Below are 9,553 nucleotides of genomic sequence, written 5' to 3' on the forward strand. Positions count from 1 at the left end.
TATGATTACTAGATTTCCAGTGATTTTTGTATGTTTTTGATGTTCTTCTGAAAATGAAAGTCGTATTTTTCCGTTAAAATCATTCATAAATTATGTTAAAAGTTTAAAGTGTTGTGTAAAATTCCATGAATAAGTACAGACACAATTTTACAAAAGTCTATGGACAGGCGACTTACTGATTCTTGACCTTAATGCACGAATAAAAGGATTTCTGTCAGTCGTGTCCTAAAGTTCGTAAAATAACTGGCTGGAAAGAAGTATAGAAAATCAAAAGTATAGTATGATTGGTTAAATAACAGTTCTTCAGTTTAAGCTTGATTAGAACAGAAACACTTCCTTGAGAAATTAGACATGTGCGTGGGTTGATACTACATTCAGTACTACATATAAAAAACCCTGTCAGTCCATAGAATTGTCAAACACTGCAAACATGATGAGAATATTGCTCTGTTGTTTGGTTGTCTTTGCTTGTAAGTATTATTTCGGTTCTTATGAATAACTGAAATGCTTCACATATAGGTATTATTTATTTTACACGTATAAAATAGTTACACAACTTAATACAATTCAAGATAAGAATCATGGTTGGAAAGTCTACATATTGTCATTTTGATATTTTGTTTAAAATATTATACTAAATAGAAAGTAACATGTAGCTTCCAATTTAAACCTTGTTCTTTGTAGATAAAAAGTATATAGATTGTACTGTACATGTAAATCTCCAAATTAAAAGAGAAGACTCGGTAAATGACACTAAAATACAATAGAAACTATGAATTTTCAATGTGAATTATCTACTTAGACCCACCAGGCAGAATGGAATGAATAATTAGAAAGTTCATAATATAAACATATAAAGCAAACTGATTAAAAGAAATAAAAATATGTAGCCTGTTAAATATCACATATTACAGAATTTGCATGATTAGAACACAAACTGCTACTTAAGTAGAAATTCAAATGTTTTTTTTCGATATTCGCAAAGGTTATACATGTATCATGTATATTTTGTGCAGTTAACAAACGTAAAATATTGTTGCTTTGTCACATGTGTACTTTGCATGATTCTTACATGATTCTTACAAAAAAACTATTACTTAAGTAGAAATTCACGTTTTTTTTTTTTTTTTGTTTTGTTTTGTTTTGTTTTGGTTTTTTTTTTTTTGATATTCGCAAAAGGTTATACATGTATCAAGTATATTTTGTGCCATTAACAAAACGTAGATAATTATTGTTGCATTGTCACAAATGTACTTGCTGTTGAAAACAAGTTACATTTTATCTTTCGCAAAATTTTCTTATGTGCTTTTGTTTTTCTTTGCTTATCTAACTATTCTTAAAACTTATGTATTTGTCTTTTTATATTCGCCTACAGGTTGCTTGCCTTTTGTTGATAGCGAGGCCTGTCATTCGGGAGAATGCAAAAACAGATGTCATTACCAGAAGTACTTAAATGGAAACTGTGTTAGTCATATATTCGGATTATATGACGTATGCGAGTAAGTTGTGTTCGTTATATTTTAAAACCATTTTTTTAAATTATTTGGTAATGGCTTCACAGTGTGTGAAGTTTTTCTTTTAGTTAGCTTTGGAGGTTAAAATGTATATTATTTTGTTACATATTTCTGTATTTAAAAAAAAATGTTTTCTTTATTTTAAAATCGGAACCACCCGTTTGATTGTCCAACATCTAATGTATGAATGTGAACAATTTGAGCAGGTTTTTTTTTCATAATGGTAGAAAATCCGACATTTTACCAATTGCAATGTGTGAACATATTAGATTCGCATTACTTGTATTAAAACCATGAAAAGGGGAAGTTTAAGGAACAAATAAAACTAATACGTTAAGGCGATTACTATTCTTAAATACGTTTTAACTTTTAAGGAAATCAACTTATTTCTATTTTCAATTTCAAATATTTTCATTACATATTTTTCTCTGTTATCAACATAATAGATAATTACAACTTTTAACCTCAAGGAGGTAGACCTAGGGTAAGGGACATAACTTATTTCATAAATTATTTATATGTTTGTATCATATTCAATTACACCGAAGCCTATCAAACTCTCATCTGAAACAGTATGAAGTCAGTCCAAGTTACTTTGATGCTTGCATGAGATTGATGTATAATGGTGAACATTCAAACATTCAAATGATTTATAAGAGTTGTATCCCGTACACTAGGTCTACCTCCATAAATGGTGGCTGACTTTTATACTTCCCTCCATCATGATCACACTTTACTTGAAGATTAGGCAGTCTATGATCTGTTATTTATAAATATTTTTTTGTGATTTTTGAAGGTGTACCAATAGCTGCCATGGAGTATCTAACGCCGGAACTGCATGCAGAGACTTATGTCACAGGAAAGGATATCATACTGGAACGTGTTACCATGGAGACAACCTATGTCATTGTGGATCCTAATACGATCATATTGTATTAAGATATTTGAAGTCGTACTTTATTAAACAGACTTAAAATAATGTATCGCAGTTTTACTAAAATGAATCAAGTATTCACTCTTTCCAATTAATTATCCTATTATCATTGCTATTTTATTGGCATTGAGAACAGCAAAAAATTTTATTTGGTTTAAATAAACATGTATAGGAGAAATCCGATTTGTTTTTTTTTTGTTTTTTTTTTTTTTATTCGCCATTTTTTTTTAATTTTGATATATCAACAGAAGAATAAATTTTTAAGAATAATCAATTTTTTATCACAAAGATTGATGGCGATTAAATGAAAATTAATTTTCTTTACATTTATTCAGTCATCAACATTGACCATCTTTCTTTAGCAAATTAACAATATGAAGGTAATTGAAAAATAGTAACGTATTGTCCGACGCAGTCTGTATAGTTTCGCTTTTTACACTTTGATCCTAAGGACGCTCTTCTGTTGAAACGCAAGTCACCTGATCGCAATTTTGTTTCCCGTGTGGCCAAATAATGATAACTGAGTGGCGTTCGGAAAAAAACTGTATCGAAACCATGTGCTAACATTCTTTAATGAAATGTAGCAACTTATATTAAGTTAAGAAACAAAATTTTACTGCGTCGGTTATCTTTTTTTAAAGATAGTACATCTTAAACTGGTATCATTGTTTGCACCAAATCCTATAAGAATGTTATAAATGTTTCCTGTGTTAAGATTTTCGAAAACTCACAGTTTGAAATACATTTGGTAATTTCACTCTTAGATTTTCTCCCGCCAAAACGTCACTATACAATTGGATAATCAACTGGGTATCGTGAGTAACCAAAACATAATCAATCGTGTGAAGAACGCATTAAGATTTAACTCGTGCGCGGAACAAGTTTTGCACACTCGCTCTACGACACTTGTGATCATATGTTGGTTATAAACTCTTTCCAATTTTTTATCCGAGTATTACATAGTGTGTGTGTGTAACAATTTTTGTCATTTATTGGTATTTTTATGTCTCTAAACGTGTAAAACAAAATTTTTGAATCGTCTCTCTGCACATATTGAATGCAATTATTTGCTCTATCAGAAGACTATTAACATGTTTAGTCTAAAATCGAGACACATACGGAAAACGAAATAATGATATTTTATCAGTTGTTTTATGGTTGGTTCCGATTGGCTGGGCATTTTATGTCAGAGTTTCAATTATCTTAACGACAAACATGGGCCTTATCCAAACGGTGTACTAGACAAAAACTGGATTGTAATTAGACAATGTTCATCATACTTTGGACTGCAAGTTAAAACAAGTGTGGTGTTTCACTACACAGGAGTGACTTCATCTTTAGGAGAACTGCAAAGTTATAAACAGCTCACCATTAAAGATATAAAAATCCGTGATAATAAGGCACAAAAGATGTAAAATAACCTTGTGATATCGCAAAAATCCCCTCTAACATCGCCTCATAAACTTATGCACGCGCTTAATTTTGACTGGACCGTATCATTAACCATCATGATCAATGGTAATCCGATAAAATAGTCCACATCAAATAGATATTTTTGGCATTTATTCTTTTAGTATATGTTATTTTCGTACTACAACACATACGTTATTTTGGGATCGACTTCAAAATATCTTGAATAAATCCTTAAAGCGTATTCGGATTGACAGTGGCATAGGTTGTCTCAATTATACACATAAAAATAGGGATCCGTGACAGGCAAATGCAATAATAAAAATCAACGAAGCCACCATGTATCAACGATAAAACAAATTTCTCACAAAATCCAAGCTTTGATCTTCTAATTCTCAAATTATCCTTAAAATATTTCAATCCTTTCACGTATTTAAAGTTATAAAGTAAATAAAATGTTGTATTTGTGTTTTAAAAAAGAACTATCTGAATATGATATAGACGGGATGTAACGTTCCAATATAAAAAAATGTTCTGATTATAAATCAATTTTTGTCAATAATCAGTACATTGTATACACTAATTGAAAGTTTTATGTAAATGATTTTTGTTGGCGGCAAAGCCTTTAAAAGAATGAGTTCTTATCATGTTAACGCCCTTCTCTTACCCGTTCATTTGAAATTTAAATTTACGAAACATCCCATCCTGAACATGATTCATGATTAGTTGCAATTTGCATCCTTTCTGTATTCCATTTTCGATTTGCATAAAGTGCTTTTAGAAAGTAAAAACTCAAAAGATTCATATTTTAAACATACTCATTTAGTCAAAAATTGTCTTCATATGGTAAATGTGGTACAAGTGGTGTTAGGCAACACATAAGGCGTCCACCAGGGTCCTCGATCCAGCTCCGTCATTTGCTGTTCTTTCCATTTCACTCTAAATGATTCCATTCTTTTTATCTTCCCCTCTAACGTCCTTTGCCATGCACCTTTTGTTTTTTCTGCTAGCTGGTGTCCACCTTGGTGCTTTCCTTACATACCTGATGTTATCCATTCTAAGCACATATATTGTATATATCCATTTCCTTTTCTTTGTTTCCATGTTTATGTTACTACCAGTTCGTTTTGCGACTTCAATAGTAGATACTCAGTTTGTCCATTTAATTCTTAAAATTTTCCTTAAAATTCTTCTTCTCCAGTTGTTTTTCTCTCTTTTTTCTTGTTGGTCCTGGGTATTCATCATACAATTTCCATTGTGTTGACTGTTTGTTTTCCTCGCTTCTTTACTGATTACATTCGAATTTGATTGCATGTGCTGGAAAGCATGGGACAGTAGACTTACGTCATCAGCAAAGTCCATATCTTCCAATGCATCTGTTAGTCCCCATGGAATGTTTCAAGGTTCAGTTGTTACGTTTCTCATTATCCAGTCAATTGCAAGGAGAAAGCGTAAAAATGACAAAATACATTCCTGTCTTACTCCTGATGGTGTTAATTTCTTCTGAAAAGATGTACATTCTGACCTCCTAATTGACTTTGGCCAGAATAAAAAAAAGGTTGCACAATTGAATTATGTTATGAAATTTCAGTGCAAGTGATATTTAATTGTGTTCAGTTATGCAGAATGAGTTATGAATAAGAAATGTGTACCAACATGCCAAGGGATAAGTCCATATTTCTGACGTGAAGCCTAATTTAACATCAAATCTCAAATAGAAGGTGCATATATTCAATACCTTATAAATATATATTTGTCAGTAAATTCCATACAGTTGTGTAGAAGTTACAGGTGAGAGATGGATACCCCCATGTTCCCATATTCCGATAGGTAAATAAGAAGTGCACTATGATAATATCTAAAAACAAATCCGTCAAAGTTTCATTAAATTCCAGTCAATAGTGTAAGAGGAGTAAGATATGAGAGATGGAGAACCCAATGTCACCGTATTCTCAGATTAAAAATGCCCTTGTAATGCTAGGCAAAATCTCTAAACTAATTTGGATAAAAACCAAAAAATAGGAGGTGCACAGTGGGCACATGTAATAAAGGTTCCGTGAAACTTTCATCAAATTCCATTTAGTGCAATTGCAAGTGGGTGGTATAATTAACCTTCTTGGGTATGTAGCCCCTTGCATGAATTTATGGAAGAACATTTTTTTGCTTTCAATAATGAAACACAACAGGAGGTTCCAATAAGTAAATAATTTTAGTTGAGAAGTTAAAATTACAAAATGTACTTTTACTGCATGTCAGCTAGCGTTAAAGTCTGAGTACATGGTCATCTCAGTCGGCATGATTTACTATCATGATGGTATTGATGATAATTCAGTGACTGAACGTTGCATAGCGAACGATCGTAACGTCATTGAAGAAAAACGGCGCGAAACTGATCGGTGACGATGTTGCACTGTTCCTGTCTTTAGCTCAGCTGTTATTTATTGTCTCAAAATTGATTGTTTTTCAGATAGAATTATCATTGACGAGGGAATCGTTGGAACCTTCGACATACATATATCGTGACATCACGAGTTGATATATCATTCTGACAAATATGAACTTTTTAAATAAACTTCTCGATAAGTTGCAATACCTCTAACATACATGTACAAAAAACTTGTGTTATCCAGCAAACAAGTAATCAAGGATCTTGTATATTCCGTCCCGAAAGCGATCGCCAATTTGCAAGCTGATACTGTCATGGTTTTTGACCCAATATTGTTAGTGTCGACAGATAGTTTATAGAATTAATATTTTTGAAGTAATTATATTATGTCATGCTGAGAACTGCTTAATAACATGGGTTAACAGGGATTATATTAGCTGCGAATTTATGAGAAAAGAAGGTATTAACTTTATCGGTTTACTGATCTCTTTGAGTAAAATTTTACTCACGGCCATTCTACCGACATATTTTACTGCACGTGCATGTATTTCGATCAACCTAGATATTGAAATCATGACATGTTTCCACATACCTCATCCATAATGTAAGCTAAGTATGTTCAGTTCAGTTAGGCAACAATTTCTTTTTCGTCTACCACGGACTTGACTTTTTTTTTATGAAAAACGGTGTTTCTAAAAATTAAGAGGGCGCATACACTACCGGTGCACCTGGCCCATGTTCCCAGATTTTTTTAGTCAGAGTTGCTCATTTGCTTTTGTTGCTTTGTGTGTGTGATTTTATTTGCTTTGTGCTCTTTGTTGTGTGTGGTCTGTTTTCCATATCTGGTCTTTGTCCCTCGATTGCATTCTTTTGATTACCGCTATAACCTTGGTTCCCCTTAATTACTTCTTTGCACATAATTGTTTCAGGATAGCACCGAACATTGTCAGCTAGATTGTTTATTTAATTGCGGTAGTTTAATTTTTCTTATCATTACATGACATGAAAAATACGATCTTTGCACTTAATGTCAAAAGAGACTACATTAGACTCAAACCCAGCCTTTGTTACCGTATTCACCCGATATGATCTCTTTTGTTTTCAGTGAATTCTTTGCCTATTATAGATATTAGTTATAACTATTTAAAAAAATGAGACGACACGAACATATTTCTGGCTGAATATCGAATAAATCGAAGTAACTTCATAGACCGAGCAAAACTCCCTTACTCGAATACAATTTTACCTCGAATGACTCGACGTTTTCAATCAATCCCAACCTCATAAAGTCCATTAATTTCACCTTGCAAGTAACTGTACGTGTACTCCAAATTACTATAAATTTCTCATTCAGATAAAGTGGATGAGATATCTATGGTAATTTAAAGTACACGTACAGTTACTTGCAAAGTGAAATTAATGGACTATATGAGGTTGGGATTGATTGTTGTGCCGAAGCCTTAAAAAATTCGAAGATTGTTATGATAAAGAGTGATCCAAGCCTAACAGAAAAGCATGTATTTCTCCGTAAATACCCCGGTGATTTATGCTGAGAATCAAATTTAATGTTCAAATTTGTTCACAATTTGTAATTTCCTTGGATATTGTTTGACATTAATAATGACTAAATCTGAAGGTAAAATCCGTTACATAATAATTCCTAGAGAAAAAATACTTTCGACATTGAAATTCAAGTATACAGCCGATCGAATTGACATCACCAATATTAAACACGGTGACGTCGCGCTTTTTATCATTTTTTTCTAATAAATGATTCATTTTTATTTGTTTAAAATGAATACACGGGTCTGGTGAGCCCAAAATTTTATTCAATAGAAATGTTGCGTTTACTCTAAAAAATATTAAAACATAATACAAAGTTTTCAAGAAATATCTATGGAACAGATTTTGTGTTCTGTATTATAACAACACATTATGTGGTATATGATTACTAGATTTCCAGTAAGTTTTGTATGTTTTTGATGTTCTGATGAAAATGAAAGTCGTATTTTTCCGTGAAAACTATTGATGAAATTATGTTAAAAATTTAGAGTGTTGTGTAATTTTCTATGAATAAGTACAGACAAAATTTTACAAAAGTCTATGGACAGGCACCTTACTGATTCTTGACCTTAATGCACGAATAAAAGGATTTCTGTCAGTCGTGTCCTAAAGTTCGTAAAATAACTGGCTGGAAAGAAGTATAGAAAATCAAAAGTATAGTATGATTGGTTAAATAACAGTTCTTCAGTTTAAGTTTGATTAGAACAGAATCACCCCCTTGAGAAATTATACATGTGCGTGGGTTGATACTACATTCAGTACTACATATAGAAACCCTGTCAGTCCATAGAATTGTCAAACACTGCAAAGATGATGAGAATATTGCTCTGTTGTTTGGTTGTCTTTGCTTGTAAGTATTATTTCGGTTCTTATGAATAACTGAAATGCTTCACATATAGATATTATTTATTTTACACGTATAAAATAATTACACAACTTAATACAATTCAAGATAAGAATCATAGTTGGAAAGCCTACATATTGTCATTTTGATATTTTGTTTAAAATATTATACTAAATAGAAAGTAACATGTAGCTTCCAATTTAAACCTTGTTCTTTGTAGATAAAAAGTATATAGAATGTACTGTACATGTAAATCTCCAAATTAAAAGAGAAGACTCTGTAAATGACACTAAAATACAATAGAAACTATGAATTTTCAATGTGAATTATCTACTTAGACCCACCAGGCAGAATGGAATGAATAATTAGAAAGTTCATAATATAGACATATAAAGCAAACTGAATAAAAGAAATAAAAATATGTAGCCTGTTAAATATCACATATTACAGAATTTGCATGATTAGAACACAAACTGCTACTTATGTAGAAATTCAAATGTTTTTTGTTCGATATTCGCAAAGGTTATACATGTATCATGTATATTTTGTGCAGTTAACAAAACGTAAAATATAGTTGCTTTGTCACATGTGTACTTTGCATGATTCTTACATGATTCTTACAAAACAACTACTACTTAAGAAGAAATTCACGTTTTTGTTTTTTTGTTTTTGTTTTTGTTTTTTGTTTTTTTTATATTCGCAAAAGTTTATACATGTATCAAGTATATTTTGTGCCATTATCAAAACGTAGATAATTATTGTTGCATTGTCACTCATGTACTTGCTGTTGAAAACCAAGTTACATTTTATCTTTCACAAAATTTTCTTATGTGCTTTTGTTTTTCTTTGTCTATCTAACTATTCTTAAAACTTATGTATTTGTCTTTTTATATTCGCCTACA

At 31.4% G+C, this 9,553-nt stretch overlaps 1 long non-coding RNA gene across 1 annotated transcript; it reads left to right on the forward strand.

Moving 5' to 3' along the window:
* Positions 1 to 350: 350 nt before the first annotated feature.
* LOC148602867 (uncharacterized) lies at positions 351 to 2,493 on the forward strand. The gene is made up of 3 exons (XR_015916641.1): positions 351 to 470; positions 1,376 to 1,499; positions 2,311 to 2,493. It is a non-coding gene; the product is annotated as an uncharacterized LOC148602867 (long non-coding RNA).
* The last annotated feature ends 7,060 nt before the right edge of the window (positions 2,494 to 9,553 follow it).

Source organism: Perna viridis, chromosome 11, assembly GCF_037379345.1.
Source record: "Perna viridis isolate PV_CMFRI_1.1 ecotype Kerala chromosome 11, ASM3737934v1, whole genome shotgun sequence".
Classification (NCBI taxonomy): Eukaryota; Metazoa; Mollusca; class Bivalvia; order Mytilida; family Mytilidae; genus Perna; species Perna viridis.